General features: G+C 38.4%; 1 long non-coding RNA gene across 1 annotated transcript; it reads left to right on the top strand.

The window, feature by feature from the left end:
- The first annotated feature begins 432 nt into the window (after positions 1–432).
- On the top strand, positions 433–16,375 carry LOC121388411. Its single transcript, XR_005959973.1, has 2 exons — positions 433–776; positions 14,614–16,375. It is a non-coding gene; the product is annotated as an uncharacterized LOC121388411 (long non-coding RNA).
- Positions 16,376–18,096: the final 1,721 nt, after the last annotated feature.

Here is an 18,096-nt window from a genome sequence, read left to right as displayed (position 1 = left end):
GTTAAAAATAGCGTTTTTGTGTCTAAAATAAAAAGCTATGATTTATAAAAATAAAATATGGAATGATTTCCATGTGCACTTTAAACTACCTATTAGTATTTTTAATTAACTGAAGTGCTATGTTTGGGAACTTGATTTGGGAGTTCAAGAACACTCCGTCCCTCCCTCCCTCCCTCTCTCTCTCTCTCTCTCTCTCTCTCTCTCTCTCTCTCTCTCTCTCTCTCTCTCTCTCTCTCTCTCTCTCTCTCTCACACACACACACACACACACACACCCCTACACACAAGCAAGTACGCACGCACACGCACACACTGTCATCCCATCCAGCCCTGCTATCAACAGACTGAGGTAAATTGAGAATGTTTTATTTATAATCCCAAATAGTCGGATTATCCTCAAAAAGAGTACTCGACCTCCCAGTAAACTCGACAACTAGTGTACTAGTACTTCGCCTGCACTCATTTGTAACACGTCACACATACTTATCAGAAAAAATTATACAGTTGTCAGTGTAAAATATTATCGTGTTCACTTTTCAATATGGGCTTTTATGTGTACAGTATGGTGTGTATTATATTAGCGATACGGCTAAACAATGATAAAGAAGTTGTTGTTGCGACGCTATGGAAATCGTCGACTCAAACAAGCTGTGTTTAGATACTTGCAGGTCCGCCGGTCCGCCGAACTGCTACTCTCACTGTTTACTTGTTTGAACACAAATTCTTTATCCGGTCGGCTATTTCCGCTCCAGCTTGATTAGCATCTTTCAGAGCCAGGTAAGGAATAATATCTTTTTTATATATATACACACGTATCACTAATCGCAGACGTGCATGTTGATTTTGTTTCGGTGTTGGGTTGTTGTTGTTGTTGTTGTTGTTTTTTAAAGGTACGCTATATACATGTATGATGCCAGTAGATGTTGGGAAGATGGGATGAACAGTGTAAATAGGGGCCTACTGTCAAATATAACTTATTTCGTAGTCATGTGATCAGAGAGAGAGAGAGAGAGAGAGGAAGGGGAAAGGAGAGGCGGGTTGGTGTTAGTATTATAAGTAGTGTTAGGCGTGGTTGGTGTTAATAATAATAATAAGTAGACCGGCCTCGGTGGTTTCGTGGTTAAGCTATCGGACACAAAGCTGGTATGTACAGGGTTCGCAGCTCGGTACCGGCTCCCACCCAGAGCGAATTTTAACAACTAAATGGGTAGTTGTAAGACCACTACACCTTCTTCTCTCTCACTAACCACTAACCAACCAACAACTAACCCACTGTCCTGGACAGACAGCCCAGATAGCAAAAGGTGTGTGCGTGTGTGTGTGTGTGTCCAGGACAGCGTGCTTGAACCTTTAAATGGATATAAGCACCAAAATAAGTTGAAATGAAATTAATGAAACTATAAGTAGTCTTAGGCGTGTTGGTGTTAGTATTTCAAATCATGTTAGCCTCAGATGTTTCTAGTACTTCTTCTCCAGAGTGTAGTTCCCACGACTGAGAGGCGAATTAATAACACGAGTGCCTGCCCCAAGTTGCTAGCAGTTTCTAGTGTGTTTTTCTGTCTGCGGGATGGTGTATATAAAAGAGCCCTGCTGCTAATCGAAAAGAATAGCCCATGGCGATAGCGGGTTTCTTTTCTAATTATCTGTGTGGTCCTTAACCATATGTCTGACACTATATAACCGTAAATAAAATGTCTTGAGTGAGTCGTTAAATAAAACATTTTCTTCCTTTCTTCCTTGCCCCCAGTCGCTAGCTGTTTCTAATATGCTATCCTGTCTGTGGGATGGTGCATATAAAAGATCCCTTGCTGCTAATGTACAAATATAGCGGGTTTCCACTGATGACTACGTGTCAGAATTACCAAATGTTTGACATCCAATTGTTTAACGACACCACTAAAGCACATTGACTTGTTAATCATCGGCTATTGGTGTCAACAAATTGGTAATTCTGACAGTCTTAGAGAGGAAACCCGCTACAAGTTTCCATTAGCAGCAAGGGATCTTTTATATGCACCATCCCACAGACATGATAGCACATACCACAGCCTTTGATATACCAGTCGTGGTGCACTGGATGAAACGAAAAATAACCCAATGGGCCCACCGACGGGGATCGATCCTAAACCAACCACGCACCAGGCGAACGCTTTACCACTGGGTTACGTCTCGCCTTAGAAGAATAGTGTTAGCATCTGTAAGGGAAGTGCGATATTCATTTTCCCTTCTAAAACAATAAACAGTATGTATATAACAAACAAATGTTCCCAAGGCATTCCTCGGATTCTCCAACGTGAAAAAACAAAAAAAAAAAAACAACAACAACATTATAACTGTCGTAAAATTTAGGGGTGGGGGCGACAGCGGGGGCAAGCCCCTGTCCCGCCCCCTTGGATCCGCCACTGTATTATATCAAGGTGTAGCGCACAACATTTACTCATCGATCTCTCAACCGCACTTTGAAGTTTCCGGGCATTATAATTAGATTAGACTTACAGAATGTATAACAATACAGCGTTAGTTAAGTGAACAATTGTTGTGCTCTTTGATCGAGCTAAAGTAAAGTAAAGTTTGTTTTATTTAACGACACCACTAGAGCACATTGATTTTTTTATCTTATCATCGGCTATTGAATGTCAAACATATCGTCATTCTGACGCTGTTTTTTTTAGAGGAAACCCGCTGTCGCCACATAGTCTACTCTTTTACGACAGGCAGCAAGGGATCTTTTATTTGCGCTTCCCACAGACAGGATAGTACAAACCATGGCCTTTGTTGAACCAGTTATGGATCACTGGTCGGTGCAAGTGGTTTACACTTACCCATTGAGCCTTGCGGAACACTCAATCAGGGTTTGGAGTCGGTATTTGGATTAAAAATCCCATGCCTCGACTGGGATCCGAACCCAGTACCTACCAACCTGTAGACCGATGCCCTAACCACGACGACACCGAGGCCGGTTTGATCGAGCTAAAACTTGTTCCTAGTTGCATTATCACACAGATAAATGACAAAGTCATTATGGTAGGTGTGTATCTGACATTTGTAAAAACGTGTATAAGATATAAATTAATGAATAATACAAATGGTGTCACCCATAGTAAAAATCGTGCACACGTTTAGGCTTCTGTGTCGTCACTATTGTTAGTGCTTTCATCGTTATATTGAACAACACTATAGGAAGGTAGAGTCCCCAATTCGTCTCATTCGAGTAATACATAATTCATAAGCGTCTGTCATTTGTTGTTTGAACATAATGCACTAGTTATCCAACTCAGGAAACCCTCGAGTAGTATACTCGTCGATAAATTCAGATAGCCGTAAAAACATGATACAATGCAAAGTATCAGAGAAATTACACAATAAAAACGTTAATAGCGCAGGCTATCAAGTTATAAATTTGATAAGTGCTGGGTTCGATTCCCAGTGCCGGATCCAATCCTGAATAAAAGAAAAGGGAAGTTTGTGTAAAAGTTTTAATTTTGTTTTGTTTAACGACACCACTAGAGCACATTGATTTGTTAATCATCGGCTATTGGACGTAAAACATTTGGTAATTGTGACATACAGTCTTTGAGAGGAAACCCGCTACATTTTTTTAAATTAGTAGCAAGGGATATTTTATATGCACCATCCCACAGACAGGATAGCACATACCACGGTTTTTGATATACCAGTCGTGGTGCACTGGCTGGAACGAGAAATAGCCCAACGGGCCCACTTACGGGAATCACACTCGTCTATATATTCAGATAGCTGTATAAACATGATACAATGTATCAAAGAAATTACACAATTAATACGTTGATGGCACAGGTTGGGTTCGATTCCCAGTGCCGGATCGAATCCTGAGTAAAAGAAAAGGGAAATTTGTTTAAGGATACCACCTCACATTGTAATCTACAGAGCTATATTAGCTAACATATATTCGGCAATTGCGAGAGTCTAGAAACAGAGATGAAACTCGCTGCTATCACATAGATTACTCGTATCCATTAATAGCAAGCATAAGCGTACGAGACGGGAAGGGGGGGGGGGGAGGGAGGGGGGAGGCAATTGTCACCAAATCCTCAAATTCGGGCCAAAAAGATAGAGTTACTCGGGAAAAATTAGCTTGCCTGAAACCTTTTCGTGTATTTCCAGCATTCTGCCATGTAAAAATGCGTAGCGATTCCTTTGCAACCCAATATAGCCGTTTAGTCATCATCCTTATATGAATAAATGTTGTTATCCAGATTCAGGTATTTTTGTATAATTCGGGCAAAAATCAGCCTCTACTGCCACCATCCCCCACCCCCTACAAAAATGGGAACCCGTACGCCTATGACAGCAAGGGTATTTTATGAAATGTCCACTGTACTTCAACCCTAATTGGATATAATAATGAAATAAATTATAGATGAAACCGGGAAGAAGGAAAAACTACTGTATGTTGCCACTTTTCTCTTAATTAAAACAAACACACCACGACTGGACAAAGGCCGTGGTATGTGCTTTCCTGTCTGTGGGGACAGTGCATATTAAAGATCCCTTTCTGCTAATGGGAAAATGTAGCGATTTTCGGTGATGAGTACTGTACGAGTTATAATTACCAAATGTTTGACATCCAATAGTCGATGATGTCTAAGTGGTGTCGTTAAACAAAACAAACTTTTACATCGGGTGTGGTTCACACATCTCTAGTCCCGGGAACCGCACAGTTACAACAGCTTTTTCTCTTTCTACTACTTATTTTCGTGCTTATATCCAATTAAGGTCCAATCACGCTGTCCTGGGCACGCACCTCAGCTATCTGAGCTGTCTGTCCAGGACAGTGGGTTAGTTGTTAGTGGTTGCAGAGAGAGAGAGAGAGAGAGAGAGAGAGAGAGAGAGAGAGAGAGAGAGAGAGAGAGAGAGAGAGAGAGAGGGGGGGGAGGGCGGGGGGAGGGAGGGTGTAGTGGTCTTACACCTACCCACTGAGTCGCTCTGGGTCGGAGTCGATACCAGGCTGCGAACCCAGTACCTGCCAGCCTTATTTCCGATGGCTTAACCACGACAGCACCGAGGCCGGTTATTAACGGCTATAAATCGCTTCCACTGATATCATCCAGTCGCATGTGTGTTCTAGTAGATTGCTGGAGGGCGTTTCTATCTTAATCAATATGATCACACGGCAACCAGGTGTTGTATTTTCATAACAAAATTCTCCTGTGATGTTTCTAAAAACGGTAACAGTGTCGAGATTACTGCTTAAACGACATTAACTCACACTTTGAGCGTCTGCTGATTACAGACGGGATCCAGTTCATTCATCGTTTGTTTTTTATGGAGTAAGGTAAGCACCATGTAGTTAATGTTATCATAAGTGTACGAGGCGGGGGAGGAGGAGCGGCATTACCCCCATAGTTCTGGAGCAAATCCTCAAATTCTGGCAAAAACGATAAAGATATTCGGGGAAGATGTGCTAATCTGATACCTTTTCACCATGTATTTCCATCATTCTACCTTCAAAATTAGTTGTAAATCATGTAAACATGCGTAGTGATTCGTTTGCAACCCTATTACAGCTGTTTGGTAGTAATGCTAATATGAAGAAAAAAAAAACCCAACAAGACAAACGTTGTTATCCAGATTCGGGCATTGTCGATCAATTCGGGATAAAGCCAGTCTGCTCCCCCCCCCCCCCCCCCCCCCCCCCCCCCCCCCCACACACACACACAACTGAGAGCCCGTACGCCTATGTCTACACTGTCCCCATTTTTACATGTATGCCACTTAAAACTCGTAAAACGAACATTTAGAAAGAAGTAAGGGAAAACAAGGAATGTTTAAAGAAAAATAATGTACACAGAAGCTGATTGGGTTGGGTGGCCAAACTAAATGTGAATGTTCCGCTTCAAGCTGGGCTGCTGCTCCAGCCTATGCCTTACGCCTTTAACGGTATTTTCGTATTAGGACTGGTCATTAAAGATCATTTGCAGGACTGTCAGTTTTCGGCAAATTTTCGTTACAAGTACGTCAGGGTTTTTTGTGCAAATGCAATATCTATTCCTAAAAGTACCCTTTGTGTTTTGGTTTTGTGTAATTCTAGTTACTGTTGTTATTTGTTGGTTCTTTTATCCTCTGCATTTCTTTCTTTTCCTCTTTTTCTTTCTTTGTGCAGTGTTGGTTGTCTATAACTTAACGTTTATAGCACAGTTAAATGGTAATATATTGCTCTTGTTAAAGATGCATATTCAAAGTGTCACATTTCGCTATGTTTACACAAATTAATTAGTGATGTTCCGATGGTCGATTATTATCGAAAATCGATGGGTTTAGCCCTACCGATGTGATGATCGACTATAAACATCCGTATTCGACTGTTTGGGTCTTGGGAAAATGTTAACTGTAATTGTTCCTCCAATTAAAGGGATATTCCTGAGTTTGCTGCAATTTTAAAGATGTTATCGACTAACAGGGACTTTTTAACGATTGTAATTACATATGACATATATTTTTCTGCACAATATATTAGTGGCTATATATTAAACGTGTTTCTGATCGTTCTAATATTTGTACTAGGTTAAATTTCCTTTTATTTCCTAAAATATATTTTTTCGTACGTATGAAATTATTTGAAGACTAAAATCCAGTTTGGACTTCTTACAAATATTAAAACGACCAGAAACACATTAAATATACAGACAATGATATTCTAAACAAGAAAATATATTTAATATGTAAGTTTAATCGTAGAAATATTTTATTAGTCGGAAACATCATACAATGTAGCAAACTCAGGAATGTCCCTTTAAGATATTTGAAATTGATGTACATATGTTGAAGATGGTATTTGTTTTCATGTATACGTAAAGAAAAAAAAGGTAATAAATAGTTATTAAAGGTAAAATAAGCAATTTGTAGGGTCTAACCCGGTTACCACGACAATAGGTGGGTCGTGCTTATAATTTAAATCCTTCTGATCTTCTTATACTTCTAACCGATTGTGTAATCGAAAGTTGATTGGTTGGTACAAACCGATAACCGATGATCGATGATATAATTCCAACCGATTCTCAATAATAAAATTAATCGATGTCGCATATAATCTTTGCATAATTGGCTGGAGAATATCAGAATCATATTGTGGTTTCCTTAACAAACCTTGGCGAAAAATATATTATTAAAGTACATTGAAATATTCATGGCACCTCCGTTAAAGGCGCAGACCCTAGTTACATCCCGTTAAAATGGACACTAAGTTTAGTTAATCTACAAACCTGCAACACATTTCGATAAGGTTATAACAGAGAGAAGCTAAAGTCTGTGATGTTTAAATGGGGAAAATAAACCACAGCTTGTCTCTATAACCATTACTTCTCGGACGAACGTGCAGTTTTAGAATTATAAAAAAAATGCATTTTGGGGTATTACAAAAACATGGAGAACCAGAACCACTTCAGGTGTACGAAAAAGAATATTCTAAATAATAAAAATGTAGGTACTTCTAATTTAAATTAACGGCTTTAATAGTGAACAATACGTCGTAGTATTTAAAAACTAGGGTCTGTCACTTTAAACCAAACAGCAAGTTGTTTGTCAGTATGGTGATGGAATCAAAACCAATGTGTGACGTCGTGTATTCATTCACTTGTTAGGTAGCCGCTATTAGGTCTTGTAATAATGTCCATGTCATAAACCCATTTAATATTTACCATTATTAACTCTGTTAACAGTGTTCGAGATTAACGGTATCCCGATATCCCGGGGATACCAGAATTTAATTTCGGATACCACACTTCAATACCCCAGTATCCCACCGGGATACCATATTATGTTGTTGATTTTTTTAATATTGCTTTTTTATTTTCCGCTGAAACAATGAAAGTCATCATACACTGGTGAAGTTAAGTAAGAGTGTTGTCCAAGTTTGGTACGATGTTATTTATGAATTTCATTTAAGTGGGATACTAAATTCTCAGGTGGGATACCAGATTTTGAAATGTTAGTATCCAAATGGGATACTGCTCAAAATTTGTAATCTCGAACACTGGTTAATAATGTTTTGCTGTCAATGGGTCATTTGTTTACAGCCAGCAAGACTTGTATACCTCAGCGTAACGTTTTGGTGAGATTTAGTCAAACTACATTTATGTTAAACATGCACATCATGCTAATACTTTCTATAACACTACTACTACCCCGAACAGACAGACAGCAGCAAAAGCTTGTTTTTTAATGATAAAATAAATAAGAAATCCAACCTTGTGTTGTAAATGTCATTTATTAATGTCTAGACCATTTTGTCTTGCAATTGGCATTTTTTAAATGAATAAAAGGTTTACAGTAAAACACATATAAGAACTTGCTGTATTATGTGATAAAAAAAAACCTTCATAAAATATATACATTGTACATGTGTTACTATGTGCCCTTGTATCGTGTGAAATTGCAGCCTTTTAATAAAACTATGGCCTATTAACACCACAATCTTCTTTGTTCGGTATTTTGACTCCATCTCCCAGACTTTATTCGAAACGTTCTAATTAGGCTATATCGCCTATGCCTTGTTCTAGCAGAGTTGTGTTAATGGTATCTGGCGTTCAAATCACAAAAACATTTTTGTTTTTCAAAAAGTTTTAAACTCAAAATCCAAGAGCACCAAGCATACTTAGCTAACTTACTACATACGATCAACCGACTCTTGAATACCTTATAGCTTCGATTAAATAAGAATTTCCGAGATAACCACGCCGAAAATAAAGAAATCTTGTGTAAATTACCTTCAATAAAACAATGGCTGTGCAATTTTAGTATGGACGCAGCCTGACCCCGAGGTCAATGTTATAAAGTGTACAGCGCCCTCACGGGGAAAGTCTGACACTATCAAAAAAATGTTGGAACAATGTGAAGTTTACATAAATGCAATTATGCTCCATAATTTTGTTTTGTGCTAATCATATTACCGGTGAGGCGACTTCAGAACTTTGATTTACTAAATATCGAATACATTTTTTATTTTAGAAGTGTTACATGATAAATAGAATTCGCTACTCGTTTTTTTTTTTTAAATATACATGTAAAATACAACCTCGTCTAGTTAATCGGTATTTGTCTCGGCAAAGTCTCGATAAATACCGATTAACATAAACTTGGTTGATATTTTCCATATTAAAATACACTCGTGACGAATCCTCTATTTAAATGTTTCTCTCTCTCTCTCTCTCTCTCTCTCTCTCTCTCTCTCTCTCTCTCTCTCTCTCTCTCTCTCTCTCTCTCTCTCTCTCTTAGCATGCAATTCAAAGAATAATCCTTACATTGCACAAGACAAATTAATAAATGTTTGTTCATCGTGCACCTTTTAGACTGTCCTTTTAAAGTGAGAAAATACACCTCCGCAATTACTGAAACATTTCTATGAATCCTGGCTGTGGGCTAAATGTGTAACATGTTAGCAACACACCTGTAGTGTAGAGTACAACATCGATAGGAAACTGTATCTAATTCTTCAATTCAGTGATACTATAATACCCTGACCCTGTGTTGACCTTTCCTCATGACTGACTAAATTCCTGCCGAGTTTACAAGGCACGTACCTGTGCGTTGCTGTGTTTGTATTAAGTTGGTGAGGGTGAATTGTCATCCACCACAGTGGTATGTGTATTGTGTATTGGTATGTGTGTATTGTATATGGTATGTGTGGTGTTATTGTACGTCGCAAGAAAGATGTGTCTTTTCTATGGCAGCTGGTAACGTACAACTACAGATATGATTTGACCACAATTAGGTCAGTTTTGTTTAACTGTTTTACTCTACATTGAAAACTTCTATACTGGGAACCTGTCTATAACAACCGCCTCTCTATAAGAGAACTATAGGTATGTCTCTTCCATATACAAGTGCGTATGTATCATGGTATAGAATGATGTGGTGTAGTGTAGTATAATGCGTGGTTTGTTGTAGTATTGTGTGGTGTGGTGTTGTGTGATTTAGTGTTATGTGGCTTGGTGTGGTGTACTATGGTGTGGTGTAGTTTGATGTAATATACTGTTTGAACATCGTAGAGTATTTCTGACAATTCTTTTGTTGAGAGATCTTCGACAGTATCGTACAATAGTGTACAGAAGTATAGTACATTATTGCACCTAAGTACTGTACTATATTGTATATAATTATCGTATAGTATTGAACAGAAATACTGTACAGTGTTGTATAGAAGTATCGTACAATATTACACAGAAGTACTGTACAGTATTATACCGTAGTATTGTTCAGTATTGAACAGACGTATTGTACAGTATCAAAAGTACCATACAGTATTGCACAGAATTACTGAACAATATTGTACATATGTATTGAACAGTATTGGCCAGAAGTACTGTAATAGTATTGTACAGAAGTATTGTGCAGTTTTGCACAGAAGTATACACAAATATCGTACCGTATTACAGCGAAGTACTATACAGTATTGTACTAAAGTATCGTAGAGTTTTCGATGCGCGGTCAGTCTGGGATCAATCCCCGTCGGTGGGCCCATTGGGCTATTTCTCGTTCCAGCCAGTGCACCACGATTTGTATATCAAAGGCCGTGGTACACCTGTCTGTGGGATGATACATATAAAAGAACCCTTGCCGCTAATCGAAAAGAATAGCCCATGAACTTAAGTGGCGACAGCGGGTTTCCTCTCTCAATATCTGTATGGTCCTTAACCATATAACCGTAAATAAAATGTGCTGAGTGCGTCATTAAATAAAACATTTCTTTCTTTCTTTCGTAGAGTTTTGCACAACAATATACAGAAGTACCGTACAGTATTGCACAGAAGTACTGTACAGTATTGCACAGAAGTATCATACAGTATTGCACAGAAAATATAGCGTTGCACAGAAGTATTGCACGCTGTTGTACATAAGACGTGTGCTGTATTTTTGTAAGTGGAACGAAGTTTAAATGGGAGCTATCAAAATTGCACAATGGCTTCTTTCCGTACTGGTGTAGTTTATTTTTTGGAAATAAATGTAAAAATTACGACATGTGATTGGTAATATGCTTCTTTTTATATTCCTTTGTTTCTTTATGGTTTATTAAAATTCTGATTACAGTTACTCTAGAGTGTTTCAGAGCGGTTTTAAGGATCCGCAGGGCCTGTAGCACAAATAACAGCGGGATATATATTTTGCAACCTCCTCGGGTAGAGGGGTAAAATGACCTGGGGAAAATAAATGTACGTATCACCGCGGGGCCCCCCTGAAGCGCGGGTCCATTAATTAGTACGTGCTACATGTGCTACTTGGATAAACCGGCTCTGGGCTCGGTGACACAAAACACTCGTAGCACTTACGTCATGGCGTACGCCGCACGTTATGTATGGTGTACGTCTGGCGTAAGTGTTACGTGTGCTTTATATTGCCGGGCCCAGGTGTGTTTATTGTGAAAATCAGTAAGACGCCTTTGTCATTAACCGATAACAAAATGCAGTCTTTTTGAAAACTAAACAGGACAGACAGCCGTCGCTGACTGCCATTTTGTATTTATTAGAAGCTATACTGATGCTCGCTGAACCATGGAATGATGTATTTATATATCACTGGATAGATACACTAAGGGACTGAACCTTTTCATGTAGAATAAAGCCACCTATGTAAAGGGAATAAATATTTACAATGGTTTCTAGGACAGGTAAATTTTTAAGCGTCTTCGTTTAATACGACCGTTTCATACTAGTGCAATTTGCTTAATGTTTGCATATTTCCTTCTTCCTATACAGTATACTCATGGACATTAATTAAGCACCATCAAGTTTTGACCTTGATCATGTGGCTTATACTTCGTAAGTCACTGTAAACGTTTCGCTTATACAAAACTCTGAAATTAATGTTCTCTGTATGCAGAGGATATTGAAAAAGATTGACAGCAAGTAACACTGTTGTGACATCAATATTTAAAGTGTTCTTGGGGAAAAATAGAAACCGTAAATATACATGGAAAAAAGTTGGGTTTGTTTAACGACAAAACTACAGCACATTTATTTATTAATCATCGAGTATTGGATGTCAAACATTTGGTTATTTTAATATATAATCTTAAAGAGGAAACCCGCTACATTTTTTCCCCATTAGTAGCAAGGAATCTTTTATATGCACGATCCCACAGACAGGATAGCACATACCATGGTCTTTGATATACCAGTTGTGGTGCACTGGCTGGAACGAGAAATAGCCCAATGGGTCCACCGACGGGAATCGATCCGAACCCGAACGCGCCTGAAACGAGCGCTTTACCACTGCGCTGCGTTCCGCCCCATATACATTGAAATGTATGGTAATTAAGTATGGAGCTGCAACAACACTGATGTGTTTCTCGTAAGTAAATTGTTCATGCCATCTCGTTAAATACCCAGTACATACAGAATACGTAAACAATCTCAATATCTTGTTTAAACTCCGTCGGCACGGACAATTACTTCTAAGCGTCTCTTTTGGTTCCAATATAATCCAGGGCCCCGTTCCACGAAAGAATTGTAGCTAAGGTTAATTGTAGTGACTTAAGGTGAGTTTTACAACTGGCACCGTAAAATTTACAGCCGTTCCACAAAGCAACCTTACGATAGTCGTAAGTACCTCTTTAATAATTAAAATCTTCTTTGCGAAGAAGTGCGAATTTGGTAAATAATATATTGGTTAATGACTTTTCGGAACATCCTGGATGTATTCATTGGTATTGGACACCCATGAAGTAACTTTGTTTATTTGCTAAGCAATAATTGCCGAATGCATGAGATATGTATATATATATATATATATATATATATATATATATATATATATATATATATATATATATATATATATATATCGGGTATAAAAAAGAGACAACCCTACTGAATATAACATTATTTAAAAAGTATGGGGACTGTAACTGTGATGTTTCACACCCATTACTATATGGATAATTGCCACATTCAGTGAAAGGTTTAGGCCCATAGATCCAATATTGTTAAAATACTAACAGACTCAAACTGTAAGTAAAAACTATGCGACGCTCACTGCACTTAAACAGTTTTTAGATAGTTGAAGCGACTTCGTGAAATGGAAATTGTGTCTAAAATAAAAATGTGTTTAAAGACTAATACCCCAGTCGCACGCACCAGTTTACCATGTGAGTATATTTACTCATATAAGTTAATATACTGATGTGAGTATATATTATGTTATAGGAGTAAATTTGCAGCTAATCCTGAGGTAAAAAAATAAATACATTTACTCATATGCAAATTTGCTTCTTAATAAAAATTTGTCATGCTAATCCTCAGCAAATATGAGTATATTACAACTCACTTGAGAATCTGAAGGTTACATTGCATCTGTTAATGAGGAAATGTGAGTTTGAAAAACAGATTGAAGTTGAAATGAAACTAAAGAACTTATAAAAAAGAAGAAATGGAAAGAGAAGAGCGAGATAGGCGGTAGTGAAGCATGCACATGTTTCTGGTATATGTTAACGAGAGAGCAAGTCTACGTGTCTAGGTTATAACAGTAACACTGCTCACCTGAGGTGCTTGCGTCTCAGAATCGAATCACCTTGGTAGATCCTTTCAGTTGATTGTTTGTATGTTTATTCTCGTGAGAATCAGTGCACCACAACTGGTGAAAGGCAGTGGTGTGTGCTATCCTGTCTGTGGAAAGGTGCATATAAAAGATCCCTTGTTGATAATGGAACAATGTAGCGCGTTTGCTGTGATTACCAAATGTTTGACATCCAATAGCCGATTATTAATTAATCAATGTGCTTTAGTGGTGTCGTTAAACAAAACAAACGTTAACAGAAACACATACAATCATGGACCACACGTGTGTGCGCGTGTCTGCCGATGGGTCTTCAGTTTACTAAACTAATGCCATTTACTTGTCAAATATTGCATCTTTTTTTCTTTAATTCGTGTGATTAATAGATTGTAGTCAGTGTTTTGCATCAACCTTTAATAAAGGGAAGAGATCCTAGGTTTTGGTGGAATTTCACAAGCGGATGACTTAGAATGCTAAACGGGTATGGTGTGTCACCAATAAGATTCAATGGTATATTAACATTAGTGTGGAAGGATACTTTGTTTTGCCAATATGGGAAGAGGGCATCCTTCTCACCCTTGAATAGGTCGGAATGTATCAAAACTTTGGAACCATTGCAATGTTGATTTGACATGAATGATCTCTGTCTGTCTGTCTGTCTGTCTGTCTGTCTCTCTCTCTCTCTCTCTCTCTCTCTCTCTCTCTCTCTCTCTCTCTCTCTCTCTCTCACATACACACATACTCACATACTGTAACATCAGAGTATGACATTTCCCTAACACGTAGTCATCAAAGGAAACCCGCTACATTTTTCCTAATGCAGCAAGGGATCTTTTATGTGCACTTTCCCACATACAGGACAGCACATACCACGGCCTTTGATATACCAGTCGTGGTGCACTGGCTGGATCGAGAAATAGCCCAATGGTGACGTATTAGTTGAGATTTGTCTTGTCACTCTTGCATTAGTACGCTATACCAAAACTGTTCTCAAATCGGCGACACGGATCTAAATGCTGAGCTGTTAAAAAGATACATGCAGTACATTGCGCTTACCATACAATAGTAATTTTCTTTTTCTTTTCAGTAAGTGAACAAGATGGGATCCGGCGAAGGTCAAGGTCGTGGCGGACTCTGCCCTGGGATACTGTGGGGCATCCTGTGGTTTCTCATCTTTTGGTTCTTGGCGTGGCCGATTGGTTTCTTCATCGCGTGGTTGTACGTGTTCCTCCTGCCTTTCTCCGCATGCATAGAACCACTGAAGGGCGTCTGTGAAGCCATTCTCAAGGTCGTCCAGCTGCCACTGACGTGCATCGAGAACATGATCGCCATGAAACCTCTGTGCGGATAACCCACAGCGACCTTTAGTACTTAGCTTTTTACTCGTTACCCACAGACAACTAAACGATATAGGATATTCAGCTTTGAACTCATCGGTATAGAGTATTTCATTACACCGTGAAACAGGAAGTTTCTACAAGTAGACTTTTGATCAACAGTACTGGAAAACAAACAGGACAAAATGATACTTTTTAAAAAAGAAATACTAGTTAAGTATATTACAAAGGAAGCGACCCACTGAGAGACCATTTTTGAACAAAACCCTATCAGTTTATGACGATTTAATCAAACTGTGAAGTAGTTTACTGCCCCTTATTAAAACATACGTATAATGCATATATGTAGTGGAAACCAGTATTAAATACTGATTAGCAGCGATCAAGGTATTGCATTCAAACATAGTGTCGGTTCTTGCAGATGCTTAAGTGCTGATTATTTTCGGTTAACCGAGTTTCATCACGTATTTATTTCAACACAGGAAACAAGAACATGAATGCAGATGTAACCACAACGAGGTTTATTGGAAACACTGGCTATTAAATCATGTATACAGTGAATGTCAGTCGTTGAAGGTAACACGAGAGAAGCTGTTTGCTATTCCAAGGAAGCAGACGAATCCAAAAATTAAATATATAAATGCATATACATATACGCTTTCGAGTGTCCGTGGTTTTATTGGGACACGTGCTCAATGAATGGACAACCCAAAATACAGCAGTAGCATACTAAATAGAGGTTCGTACTCCGCCTCTGTATACTACTATACTGTAAACCTGTACACCTATATGCCATCTTAAAAACAAACTGCAAAGAAAAGTATTTCAGTTTTATTAGGATTTTATATACGAATATATTATCTTTTGTTTAAACCATAAACATGCATTCCAAAAGTAAAATAAACTAACAAAAGTGGGTTTAAAAAAAACTAAGAAACAAATTTTATAGAGAAAGAAAAATGTTTACTTTGTTAATATAAATTCAGAAAATTGGCTTTGCACCTTTGAAAAACCATTACTTAAGGCGAACCATTTGTAAAAACAAAAATATATAAATCACATGGCGTATTTTGCAATGTCTTGGGTATACCAACACCTAATCAAAAACATTATGAACACAACTGGCGGATCGTCACTCTTTATTTTTTGTGCAGATATCTCGAACATTTACTATTACATACGCAAATCCTTCCAATTGTGTGGGTCCACTCACCACTGGCGACGATGGATTTTCTCCGGTTTCTAAACTACACGACTCATTTTCAATAATTATGCAGTACACCTCATTAGGATAATAATATCCATAAGTGTCACTAGAAGAACAATTTTTTAAATTATGTTTTTGTGTAGAAATCTTCGAAATGATGTTCATATGTACTTTGGTATAGTGGACATAGTCCAAGTATTAAGAATCGAAGTCATAAACATTGCAAGTACGAAACAAAAGAACTACATGTAAACATTGAAACGGCCACAGAACGTGTCTTGTGTAAATATATATTATTATATGAACTGTATTTGTTTTGTTTTATTTTTTAAACTAAGACCATCCGAAGTTTCTAGCCAATTAACATGTTTTCGGTTAATTCAGACTTTTTTTTTTATTATTATTATTAAACACACACCTCGGCTATCTGGGCTGTCTGTCCAGCACAATGCTTTTTTTCTTCTTTAATTCGTGTGATTAATAGATTGTAGTCAGTGTTTTGCATCAACCTTTAATAAAGGGAAGAGATCCTAGCTTTTGGTGGAAGTTCACAAGCGGATGACTCAGAATGCTAAACGGGTATGGTGTGTCACCAATAAGATTCAATGGTATATTAACATTAGTGTGGAAGGATACATTTTTTTGCCAATATGGGAAGAGGGCATCCGTCTCACTCTTGAATAGGTCGGAATGTATCAAAACTTTGGAACCATTGCAATGTTGATGTCCTTTAACATGAATGATCTCTCTCTGTCTGTCTGTCTGTGTCTCTCTCTCTCTCTCTCTCTCTCTCTCTCTCTCTCTCTCTCTCTCTCTCTCTCTCTCTCTCTCTCTCTCTCTCTCTCTCTCTCTCACACACACACACACACACATACACACATGCTGTAACATCAGAGTATGACATTTTCCTAAGCGCAAATAATCATGTGAGTCTTATCATCCTTAGGATAACCAAATACTCGTCCTTTGAGACGTATATTTTAATACCAACTCATTTAATCTTACTATAGTAATAGACAGAACCACATACCAGTTATTTTGCCATGTTATTTATTGCACTTGTTTATAGTGTGCAAGATTTATACCGCTCGACCGCTACAATGTCATAGATATACCGTCGATGTTCAGGCGCGGATTTAGTGGGGGCCCAAGGGGCCCGGCCCCCCCCCCCCCCTATTTTGGGGGTCAAGTTATAATTTTTTTTTAACTATAGCATACACTAGAGTGGAATTACACAAAAATGCACTTATTTCCCAATTTTGAAGATAACAAAAACAGTATGACAATACCAAAAACATACGTTAATATAGCTATTTTGTTACTCAGATGCGAGGAAATCGCGTTTCAGGCCACTTAAATTTCAAAATTTCGCGGGGGAGCATGCCCCCGGACCACCATAGGAATCTCGGGCGCTTCGGCCCCCCCCCATTTAAAAATCCTGGATCCGCGCCTGATGCTGTTGTGTAAACAATACTGTTATGACCCATGCCATAACGACAGCATGAAATAAAACGATAGCTATGTGACCTGTTATTGTAAACCACGTGGGTAATAAACAAAACTAGTTCTAGTACGTATTATTTATATTTATGCAACAGCTTGCTTTGACATTCGTATCTTAATACAGCTGCTGGTACCGGCCTCGGTGGCGTAGTGGTTAGGCCATCGGTCTACAGGCTGGCAGGTACTGAGTTCGGATCCCAGTCGAGGCATGGGATTTTAAATCCAGATACCGACTCCAAACCCTGAGTGAGTGCTCCGCAAGGCTCAATGGGTAGGTGTAAACCACTTGCACCGACCAGTGATCCATAAAAGGCCATGGTTTGTGCTATCCTGCCTGTGGGAAGCGCAAATAAAAGATCCCTTGCTGCTAATCGGAAGAGTAGCCCATGTAGTGGCGACAGCGGGTTTCCTCTCTCAAAATCTGTGTGGTCCTTAACCATATGTCTGACGCCATATAACCGTAAATAAAATGTGTTGAGTGCGTCGTTAAATAAAACATTTCTTTCTTTCTTTTTTTAATACA

The sequence above is a fragment of the Gigantopelta aegis genome, chromosome 14 (genome assembly GCF_016097555.1).
Source record: "Gigantopelta aegis isolate Gae_Host chromosome 14, Gae_host_genome, whole genome shotgun sequence".
Taxonomy (NCBI): Eukaryota; Metazoa; Mollusca; class Gastropoda; order Neomphalida; family Peltospiridae; genus Gigantopelta; species Gigantopelta aegis.
Note: the sequence above shows the minus strand (reverse complement) of the source record. Positions and strands in the feature narration are given on the sequence as shown.